Source organism: Poecilia latipinna, unplaced genomic scaffold (genome assembly GCF_001443285.1).
Source record: "Poecilia latipinna isolate Pla-1442-1.1 unplaced genomic scaffold, P_latipinna-1.0 Scaffold3960, whole genome shotgun sequence".
Lineage (NCBI taxonomy): Eukaryota > Metazoa > Chordata > Actinopteri > Cyprinodontiformes > Poeciliidae > Poecilia > Poecilia latipinna.
In genome coordinates, this window is record NW_015116576.1 from 19,316 (window position 1) to 30,971 (window position 11,656).

The 11,656-nt window shown below is 36.9% G+C and overlaps 1 long non-coding RNA gene across 4 annotated transcripts; it reads left to right on the top strand.

Moving 5' to 3' along the window:
* Positions 1–1,698: 1,698 nt before the first annotated feature.
* On the top strand, positions 1,699–11,270 carry LOC106941967 (uncharacterized). Of its 4 annotated transcripts, none has more exons than XR_001423506.1 (5): positions 1,699–2,117; positions 5,152–5,320; positions 7,796–8,091; positions 8,223–8,353; positions 9,930–11,270. It is a non-coding gene; the product is annotated as an uncharacterized LOC106941967 (long non-coding RNA). The 4 variants fall into 4 exon arrangements; XR_001423509.1 differs by having other exon boundaries at positions 8,223–8,293; XR_001423507.1 differs by lacking the exon at positions 7,796–8,091 and having other exon boundaries at positions 10,601–11,270.
* The last annotated feature ends 386 nt before the right edge of the window (positions 11,271–11,656 follow it).

Sequence of the window (11,656 nt, forward strand, 5' to 3'; positions counted from 1 at the left end):
GCAGCTGTTGTTTGTAAAAGCTTAGAAAATTAAGGGACTCGGAGTAATCCAAGCAAGCTCTGCTGAGTGAGGAGAACTACTGGGACGTAGTTTACAGTTTTGCTGGAAGTGTTGTGTTTTTGCTCTCTTAGTAAATAGCAATAAAAGCCATTGTTGGGAATCAGAAAGCACCAGTGATCACAGAAATGATGTGTTAATTAAAGCTATAAGTCTCAACAATGGAGAAGTAATGCAGATTTTTTCCATTATATCTTCATAAATCCTGATGTATCAGTTAAAACTGGTTCATACTATTTATTTTCTCTGGACCAGTCTGACGTTATAGTATACCAGTTCTAATCTGCAGAGCCTTGAAATGATAAAAACTGAGCGATATCTCCACCCCGTCGTGTTCACCGCCGCTAGTTTCAGGAGGTTTAGGATTGTAGCTGATCTCCAGAAGAAAGAAAACACTTGAAAATAAAACATGAAAGGTTTTGAAGGACTCCTCTTTGTTTCAAATATTGTCAATATGTTTTGTTCCCATCTGTTGTTAAATGAAAATTACAAATATACAGCTCTGGAAAAATTAAGAGCCCACTGCACTGAACCCCATTTAAAACCTCCTGGTTATTCCACCATATGTTGATTTCTGAACTCTTCCTGACTTAAAACATAAGTGTTGCTGTTTATAAGTGATTATGAAATTGCTTTCTTTGCATTATCTGAGGTCTGAAAGCACTGCATCGTTTTCGTTATTTTGACCATTTCTCAATTTCTGCAAATAAATACACATATTTTGCTTTGAATTACAGAGACATGTTGTCAGTAGTTCATAGAATAAAAGAACAATGTTCATTTTAGTCAAACATATACCTATAAAAAGTAAAATCAGAGAAACTGATCATTTTAAGTGATCTCTTCATTGTTTCCATAGCTGTATTTGTAGAGAGAAATAGGTTCACTGTTGTGTTTCTGTTCTGTTTTTGGTAGAAATGAACCCACATGCAGAGTCGGGGACAGGAAGTGCAGTAAAAAACAGGGAAGTATTTTAATAGCAATAGGGAAACCAGGAACAGACAGTAAATACAACTGAAGGGTCTGATACTGGAGCAACTGAACCAAGAGTTATTTATTCTGTTGAGTGAAATAAGTAAATGCAACACAGGTGAGCAAACTGTGGAGTAGTAAATACAAAAAAAATTCAACATACTCAAAGTACAGAAACTAAGAATTTTACTAAAATGACCAAAGTGGGCTCTAAATTATGTTAAAGCAGGAAAAATACAATCTACAATACAGTAGAGCATGATGGAAAGGTATGCCTGTAAAACTCAGAGACAATGATAATAATAATAAAATACTACTACTACTACTACTACTACTACTACTAATAATAATAATAATAAAATAACAGATCGTTTATTCATTCTAACATTTTGACCACAAAACATCTGCTCAAATGTGCTCAAAATCTGCATTTTTGTTAAAATGCAGTTAAACTTTAAATAGCCCTGAAGATCAACAACTGGGGAGAAACATGGGTGACCAAATGACAGCAGTTCTCATGTCATATATAAGACAAAAGAAAAAGATATTCATCATCTCAGTAATGAACTGAACTGTGGATGCTATTTCTGCCTGGTTCAAGTGTGTTTGATAAATGTTATGTCTGAGAATAAATAAAAATAAACAAGAGAGCGAGGCCGAGCTTTTAGATTGGGCTGGTGTCACACCTGAGGTTAATGAGCGTGATGCATGACGGGAGCTGCTGCAACAGAGCAGCTAGGAAGAAAAACGAAACAAAGTACGGTGCGGGAAAGCTGACAGAAAAATAAGCTTCACCTTGTGACGGATCAACCCGGAGGGGAGTGTCCCGGTTTTTGCCCGAGCTGAATTTTTTTTATTTAAATTTTTAATTGTTATTGTTTTGTTTTTGGAGAAAAGCAGTCTGAGCTGTTGGATTGCTGCCCCGGGGAGTTTGTACGTCTGCTAGCCACAGGGGAAGTCCCGTTTGCTGCGTTTTTGGGAAAAGAAGAAAAAAACTACATGTAGAAGATGAAACTTTTGAACTAAGCGTCTGGTGGACTGAAGGGCTGGTGAACTTTTCAAACAACCCTGGACCTACACAGAATAAGGTACGTACGTCTCTGTGTTTTCCTTCAGATGCTTGTTTTGTTTGCTACTTTTTTTTTCTTTTTCCTCTAATACACACACCTGTTGTTGCTGCTCTACTTCCGGAAACGGTCAAAGTTGAAAGCCGTAAATCAGGGCGGTCCAAACGCATCACGTCAGAATTATTTATAGACCAAAAAATATTGAATTTCTAAAATCACAAAGAAGATTACATTGTGACCTTTTTCACCTGCTGAACAATGAACTAAGCATGAAATAATTAAAATACATAAAATAGTGAGATATTTTGTATACCCAAAAATAATAAAAAGGATTTTCCACATTTCCCTTATTAAAAAGGGAAACATACATACTACAAACTGGATTTGGGACGGTTTTTGGATAAAATTTTGTTCAATTTTATTAAAAGCAGTTTTTGGTGAACCAAAGTCTGCTTTTGAGTAAAAGTCACTAAACTATATCTCCATCACATCCAGCGATTAGACAACTAAGGGGGCTCAGGGAAAGGTAGACGGCACACGTCTGACCCAGTAAGGTTCTGTTTTTCTTCTGTATCGGAGTCCTGGTGCTGAAAGCCAATGTTCAAAACTGATTTCAGTTCTGTCTCAGTTTTACCTGCCCTTTTAGATTAAAGTAGGCCAGACGTCTTAGAAATAGGCCACAAAATCCCAAACTGTTTGCTATTAGCAGACTAACAAACCCTTGATAATTTTAGATTTTAATCAGTGGGCTAACGGTTATTTCTTAAATTTGTAATTGTGGGTAAGTGATTAGCTCTTATTAGTCTTTTTCCCTGATGATTAATCTGTTGTTGCAGCCTGGCTCAATGACTGTAAGAAGTAGGACAGACAACATGAGGCACTAACATTTAGAAAAATATCATTTGCATAAGTATAAAATAGCATGTTTGAATTAGGACCATACTTTCTATAATATACTGTAATAAAATTCTTGTTTAAAGCAACTGTAGGACCTTTTATTATTCAGCAAGAAGGTGCTGATGCATCCCAAGGAGAATGTGTGCTTAACAGGACATAGCAGCATATGAAAGTGTCAGAAGAAGCATTTAAATTATTTCTGTGAGCAGTGCTTCTCCGCTTTAAACCCTGTCTTTGTTGAAGGCATCCAAAGCAGATCTGCCTCACTTCAGAGGTATAAATCCTGCTTAAACCTCGCAACAAACAAGTGGGGACCAGCGAGACATTTTCTCATTTTTTTCCATGTCTGTGACAGCAACAGGAACATGTACACACAACCTGGCTGAGGAGGCACATTGTGTGCAGCTGCGTTTTGCTGTCTGTCTGAGAAAATGGTTGTAGGCCAGTCAATGGATTTCTGACGGCTAACGCAGAGCCTGTTTTCTCCTTAAAAAGAAAAAAAAACCCATGAGATCAGCAGAGCCTCTAATCAAGTATTACTGTCAGGCTGAGGGACAGTCGAGACAGTTTCTCCTGTTGCATCTCAAAACTTAACAGGGCTCCTCTGACATGTTTAAACCCAAAATTAGAGCTTTTGTTGAATTACTAGCAAGTCCAAATGTTAGTAGCAGTGAAACAGGTTTAAGCATTGACCACTTCCTGGTAGCGAGGCATTGAATCACGATATAATCGTTTCTTCTCAGCCATTATCAATAATTATTGATTCATTTTTTTTTTTTATTTAATTATCTGAAATATTGCCAAGCTGGTGGGATGACCATTTTGTAAAACTGCTAAACTTTTCTCTTCTGCCTCTCTGATATGCTTCCAATGACTTTTGATGAGATGCCAGAAATCGTTCCAGAGTGACTGGAGTTTTATTATTACAGTAATGCCACATTCTTCCCTGCTTACCTGTTTCGTCAAACACATTCAGTGAACAGCTTGGACTGCGTCAGTTGTATGACTGATGGACAAGGGCAGTGCTGGTGCAGTGAGAAGAACTCACCTTTGGAAAAAGGAACACTAATTAAAAATTTATCAATTTTATGTTGCTTTTCTAGTACAGTTCAATGATACTGTTGGATCAGATGAGTGCTACTAGTACTCTAGCTTTGGGCTGTAAATTTAATTAATTCTTGTTTGGAATCACCCGGCAACAGGAACTTCTGTGGACACAGTTTCAGTGAAGTGAGAAACGATATAATATCCGGCACATCTTTTGGACTGGGACAGTGCATGATTAGTACCATAACTGCAGAAAACGTGTGCTGTGATGACCCAAAACTGGCCTGTAGGGACACCCCACATTATGCAGGTGCATGAGAACAAGAGATGTCTAAACGCTGAATTTTACATTTTAAGTATGACGATCCTTTTAAGACGTACCGAACCACAGGAAGCTTAAATTTAGCATGTGCGTCAGAGTTCATTGACTGTTCATTGCATGACATGGGCTAGCTGTAAAAAAAAAAAAAATATGTTAAAGGCATTGCAGCTCAAATTGGGAACCCTCTGGATGTAGGGGATTGCAGTAAGCTTTAAAAACTAGAAAAATAAATGGTTCTGTGCACATTTTGTAATGTTACAATCTGTCATGTAGTCTGTGTGTGGCGTGGACGAGGAATTTGCACAGGCCCTGAATTTACAGCCTCTCAAGGTAATAAAGTGTACAGAAAAAAAACTGAATCAAGCATGAGAGGAAGGTTTTATAGAAAGGATTGTCCTGACCCTCGATAACAAAGGTTACTTTGTGCCTAACTTGCTCTGTCATGCAGGGTTGGTTGAGGTCAAGTTTAGTTTTTCATTTAAAACTCTTGAGTCAATGCAATCAATAAGAGTGTGATCCTGCACCTCAGGTTGTTGCATTATTTGAATGCAAAATCCTAATGCAGATAAATATGTGTTGAACATTGAGGTTATATTAAACCCACTCATCATGAGCCGTGGTAAGTGGGTGTATTCATGTTTACGCTTCGTCTGTTTCCTAAAAACAGAAGGAGATCACTAAAACTGCTGTGTGATGTTTTCTATGCTGCAGCATAGCAGTCAAAGATTATCTGTAGCCAACACTGCAGTCACTTCTATAATGTCTCTTCACCTGATCCCCTTTCTGCAGAACCTCTGCTCAGGTTACAACCATGAAAAGACCCTTGAGTGAAACACTGACCCATTGGGTCCACAGCTGAACAATTCCTCATCCCTGAAAGAAGTGAGATGAATTCTGAACAGGCAGGGCTGCGGGGGTTTGTTGCTGCTATCCAAGGTGAAAACAGCCAGAAGCCGAGGTGGGTGCATTTAGTGCTGCTCAACTTGTGTGCACCTCCCAGCCTCCCCTCCTCTTTTTTGACTTGATGCCAGTTTTAGAAGAATTTTTTTTTCTTTTCAGCTAAGGACCGTGAAACCCAAACACTTCAAAATGACAACAATGTAAGACGTCCTTTGCTTTAATGCTATATGTGAGGCTAAATGAGATGAAAACAATCTGAGAGTCCAGCCAGAACAGAGATATATCCAGTACAGATTTAGAAAAGATGCAGAGAAATAAGTTTTCTCTTGCCTCATGATAATCATAAACTTGTGCTGATGCAAACTGACTGAAGGAGAAGTTGAACTCTAAACAACCTCATACATAAAGCAAACATTTACATATTTAATCTTGTTTTCCCAGCTAAGATATATATTTATGTTTTTCAAGTATTAAACAGCAGTGTAAACATACTGACTTATTATGCCAAACTTTGAGTGCTTGTCTATAGATTGTTGCAGTATCAAAATATTAATATTAGTCAATGATCTCATTGATGAAGGGTACATAAGAGAAAGTACACAAAGAATGCAAATGCAAAGATTTACAGATTTAGCTTTTTGGCAAACTAAAACGTTTCAGATCAAATTTAAATGTAAAACACATAAACTAACCTTATCAATACAAGAAGTATTTGTCATGTATTTTATTTATGAAGGACAAAAAGCAGTGAAAATGTCAAAATACAACAATCCCTATTGTTAATTCAGACGGTGCCTCAATTATTTGGATTATTTATGTAGCACTGACTCACAGCAAATGTCTCAATGGAATCTACAATATAAACAAACACAATCTATAGATCTACAGACAAAAAGGATCAATCACATGCATAGATTTGCAATCAATTACATGTGCTCCAGTTCGATCCTCGTTATAAAACAAGTTTGTTTTATTATTCAAACTGATATAAAAATCGACAAGGTCCAAACACTGTTTTGTTTATTGTTCACCTGAACAATAAACTAGGCTGGAGCAACAGCTGATGCTTTTTACAGGAACGGTCAGAGCAGAGGAGACTTTTCTGTGATTATCTATGTTCCCATTTACCAATTTGCTGCAGTGACGCTTGAATTTCCCCACTACAATAAAGGATATTTCTGTTCTACACTTCTGTTCCATATTCGGTTAATTACAATGCTATTAAAAGGCTAATTTATTCTAGTAATTAAATTTACTACAATAAACGGATGTTGTTGAGAATCATCAGCTGTCACCTGATAATTTCAGCTGATGAAAACACAACATTTAAAAGTAGCATATTGCATCAGAGCAGTAGAAAAGCATTTTTAGTGCAGTCATTCATGTTTACTTCAAATTCAGAGCCGGTTTCACAAAAGGTCTGCTTCCTGTTCTACTTTTATAATAACCAACCTCAGTTTCTGGTTAAATTTTACTATTGTAAATTCACCAGTGTGTTTTTTTTTAAATGGCTAAATATTATTATTTTCTGTTCATATTCACATCCCACATAAACTTATTTTTAAACAGTTTGATATCCCAAACCCACCATAACAATTATTATGCAACTTTACAAATCCCAATAGCTGGAAACGAACTTTGATATCTGCAGTATTGCTGGACTAAATACTTTTTTTTTTTTCTTTTCGTTTGTAGATCATTTCATGCAAAGAGGATTTAAAGCTAATGAGATTGCTGCACAAGCTAGAACTACATAACACTGATGGTGGGAAATTAGTTAAGACACCATTTTAGTGCTCTCACAAGGCTGAAAGCACCGTCATACCTCTGAGTGATGGCCAAATTAGTTGAAATTATTTAAATTAGCTGATCTTGGTGTGGAGATTTTACTGTAACAATAATTTTGTGTAAGTTGTAAAACAACCACTCATCATGTTATAATTAAAATGTGATGGCCCTTTCAATTTCACCGCATGATGAACAGTTGCTGCCACAGTATGGATGTGAAAGTCTGGCTCCTCCACACCACACTATCTGCCTGCCTGACATTCATTTTCTGTCCCCAACATTCATCTTGCCGTCTTCACTTTTCTATCTCTCAGCTGTCAGAAGCCTCCAGTCAGCCGTCCCATTACTGTACATCAGCATTCATGAGGTCGTTTGCATGGACCATTTCTGGTTGAATGTGGGCTTTTAAAGGGCACGACATAAAGCAGTGAACTTTTCCAGGTGGCTTGGTACTAAAGAAACGAACGCAGAACATGAACATGTGCACAAGATTTCAGTAACCTGCTTGTTTATTCATTTATGAGTAACTTGTGGAAAGTCGTTTGCCCCACTGGACACAGATATCTGGAATGTTTTATTTTATTTGCAACCCGTGTCCTAACACCTGACTTCACTTCACTTTGTTTTAGAAAGTACTGACTGCTTAAAATTTAAATGGAGTTATGAAGACATTTGTTGTACACTTACTGGTCACTTTATTAGGTACACCTTGTGATTACTGAGTTGGATCCCCTTTTGCTTTCAGAACTGCCTTAATCCTTTGTGGCATAGATTCAACAAATGTTCCTCAGAGAGTTTGGTCCATACTGACATGATAGCATCACGCAGTTGCTGCAGATTTGTTGGCTGAACATCCGTGATGCGAATCCCGTTCCACCACATCCCAAATGTTTTCTGTTGGACTAAGATCTGGTGACCGATCAATGAACTCATTGTTCAAGAAACCAGTCTGAGATGATTCACGTTTACAACATGGTGCTGGAAGTAGCCATCAGAAGATGGGTGCATAAAGGGATGGACATGGTCAGCAACAATACTCAGGTAGGCTGTGGCGTTATCAAACTCCAGCGTGGATAAATCACAATACTTGCATCTAGAGCTTGTTTTCTGATGATTGATCATTAACTAGCAATATTTCACCTTTGATGTGTGGATTTTTTCTGTGTGTCTAGGTAATGAAATCTGAACGGATGAAAGGTCCTGGAGGACAGAAGGAGTTTTGGATGTTCTCCTTTATAACAAGGTCAGCAAACTTTGAAGTCATGCTCTGAACAGAAGCCCTGAGGCTCGTGCTTCATTAAAGGTGAGGCGCATCTATTTTTAATGTCACCAGAACAGTCAACAAGGAAACCTTTTGATGTGAGTCATCAGAGTCTTGTTTCCAAAAATGTAAATGGTGAGCAGAGGCTGGCCTAGGTAAATTGCATCACACTGGATTAATGTCTTATTTAATGGCTGGGTTCATAAATTGTGCCACATTCTGTTTTGTGCATTTTAATGAAAAATGCTGTGCCTCAAGTGCAGCACAAAGTAACCCTGCTTTGTTATATCTCAGCAAAAAAATGTTAGAACCACCTGAGCACTGGTTGTCCAAACTTTTTGTCATGTGGGACAAAATCAGAGTCAAAAGTATTTGAGGACCAAGAAAAAAAGTCATCACATTTTTTATTCTTTTTTTTTTGTTGGGAAGGGATGTTAATCTTTGCAAATCCAAAACTTAAAAAATATTTTTTCACATTTGCTGTATAAAAATAAAGATATTTGGTTTTGATTGAACAAATGAATTCAGTTGTAATAAGAGAATTTCTTTCAAAATAATTGCTATATTTAGCAGAGATTAATAAATTACATAAAAGCTGATTTGGGTGCAGCAATCTGGGTAAATCTGTTTTTCACAGGATACATCTCCATTTATACACATGGCTCTACTTATTCTTAAAGTTTGGTTGTAAAAAGACAAACTTTTTTTCCATTGCAAGAAAATTACATCTAGTTTTTTGTACACTGATTTGAAAATAAAACATTCATAAAATAAATTAATATAATTTTTAAACTGGAGTTGAGGGCCACAGAAAATCAGTCTAAGGGCCGTAAATGGCCCCTGGGCTGGACTTTGGACCTAAGCCATTTTTAAGCAACACACTATTAAAATCCGTTGAACTTTTATAATCGTTTATTTTAGCTGCATGTTGTTATTTCCAGATGATCAGGTAATGTTGATCTAAAGGCCTCATTTTTATTATAATTGCTCTTGGCAGTTATTTGTAGTTATTCATAGCCAAACCAAACCTATTGCTACACAACACCAGAGGGCAAAGTTTAATAAACATCAGAAAGTTTTATTGGGGTTTCAGGTGTTCTTGATTATGGTTTTTATTTTTGTAATCAAAATCACAGATTTTGTGATGCTAATTTAGAAATATTTGGAAGAAATTTTGACAATATTTGCACTAATGTGACTTTTTCTTAAGTTATAGTCCGTATCGATCACTGACTATAACTTGACATCAAGTAAGGCTGATGCAGCAGTCACTTAGTCCAAATGTTTTTCGTCAATTTTGAGAAAAATTTGCAGTAAAAATCAGAAAAAAATGTGGGGACGTGTTGATTTTGTGTGGATTTTCTGTATTTGTGAAAAACTTGAGAGACTTATTGATACAATTTGGAGTCTAGAGGGCCACATAAAAAGCTACGGCGGACCAGATTTGGCCCCCGGGCCTTGAGTTTGTGATGTGATGTACGACGACATCGAATAATTACTGGAAAATAAACAGACAGTTAGCAGTTCAATGTTTCATTTGGCTTTCACAATAAACAGCAGGGTTATTGGATTTAAAATAAATGTCTAAATAAAAGCCACTCCTTCTCCATTCCCACAGGACACACCTGTACAGGGTAATACAGGTGTGTGATGCCTCCTCAGCGATTCTGTGAAGCTGGATATGTGGTCCATTGTTGCACAGAAATGATGAACGTCAATCTCAGCCTCCTCTCCAACACCAAAGAGTAAATTTTCTCAGGGAGATTGAGAAGCACTACACCATTTCTCCAGTCCCCGTTGTTTTGTAAGTTATGATCTCAGATCTGCAGGTATTTTTTTATTTTTTTCCTGACTTCGTCAGACATTTGGTCATTGTCTCCCAGTTCTCCGTCCAAACTGGAATCTTACATCCCGGTCTTATGCGACCGCGGCTTGTTTTGTTCAGCCTGCACCGTGGGTCCTGGCGGCTCCATGAATCCAGAGTCTGCTGTTTTATTCTCATGATCAAAGCCTCTGTACTGTCCATGGTGAAATATTCTTTGACATAATGCATACAGCACGACTGTGCAAGCTGGCTGTAAAAAAATTCAGACGTTCGAATACTCTTTTTAAGGTAATTTTCTTGACAGTACTTTTGATTTGCCTCAAAGCCATACTTCTAGAGTTTTTATATTTCATGGCATTCGCTGATTTCTTTTCATCCCTGATTAATTTATTCATTTCATCAAATAAATGCTAATAATTTATTCTCTTCTGTATTCTGCGCGTGACATTTTCTGTCCTTTTCAGAGTTTCCACTCTGCTAAATCAGGTATCTGCCTGCTGAATGGAGGAGCTAAAAGACTTTGTGATGGATAAAGAAAGGAAGAGCAGCATTATCAGCAGACAGGGCTGCAGGTTCTTTGTATCTGCTGGCAACGCAGAGAAAATTAGCCCAAGTTTGACAGACAACATAGTTTCTAAGGTTGTTCCCTCAAAAGGCCTTCGCTCTTGTACTATTAATACAGTTTTGCGCAACATTTTTTATCTGTTTTAAGCTTCTATGGCACCAACACATTGATGTATTTGTCATTATTTTCCTCCTGCAGATAATACTTTGTAGTTCTGTCCAACTTTCATTATTTCCTTCTGTTATGTGGTTAAGGTGTTTCCATTTAGAAAGGTCGCCTTCAGTTTGATTATTCTAGTTATTTCCTGAGTTTTCCTTTCTGCTGTTGATTTTTTTTTTCTTTTGAATCTTGCTTGGATTTTACTTTGGCTTTCATAAGTTTACCTCCTTTCTTGTCTCCACACATTACATTGTGACAGCAGCTTTACTTTAATATTTTCTGCATTGAATCACCTTTTTTTTTATTTTGTCCAAAAGAAAGTTTGCTTTGGTAAATAATAACTTAAATGCTCTTGTTGAAGGAATATTGCTTATATAAAAAAATAAAAATAAAAATCAGATTATAATACATCATGTATGCGATTTGTGAATTTCTTTCTTTATGAATTTGAACACCTACAACTACTGGGGTTTACTGGAATCACATTTTTCAAGTCTTGGGGAAAAAAAACTCTGCTGAAATATGAAATCCAAATGTGTAAAATCTGTACCATGAAACTCATGCAGTGTCTGGAATATTGTAGATTTATCACAAGTTTTATTGCAGTGACATTCATTGTTGATGTGGAAACTGAGCTGCTTTGATCACATCACATATTTTTCTGCATCAGATGCTGCTTTGTGAGGACAAAAGACACACCAATAGGAAAAAAAAAGACAACAAATTGGATGGTGCAAAAATAATTTGGTACATTTGATCCATTTAAACACTGTTCGGATGTTTTGCTGTTGGTTTT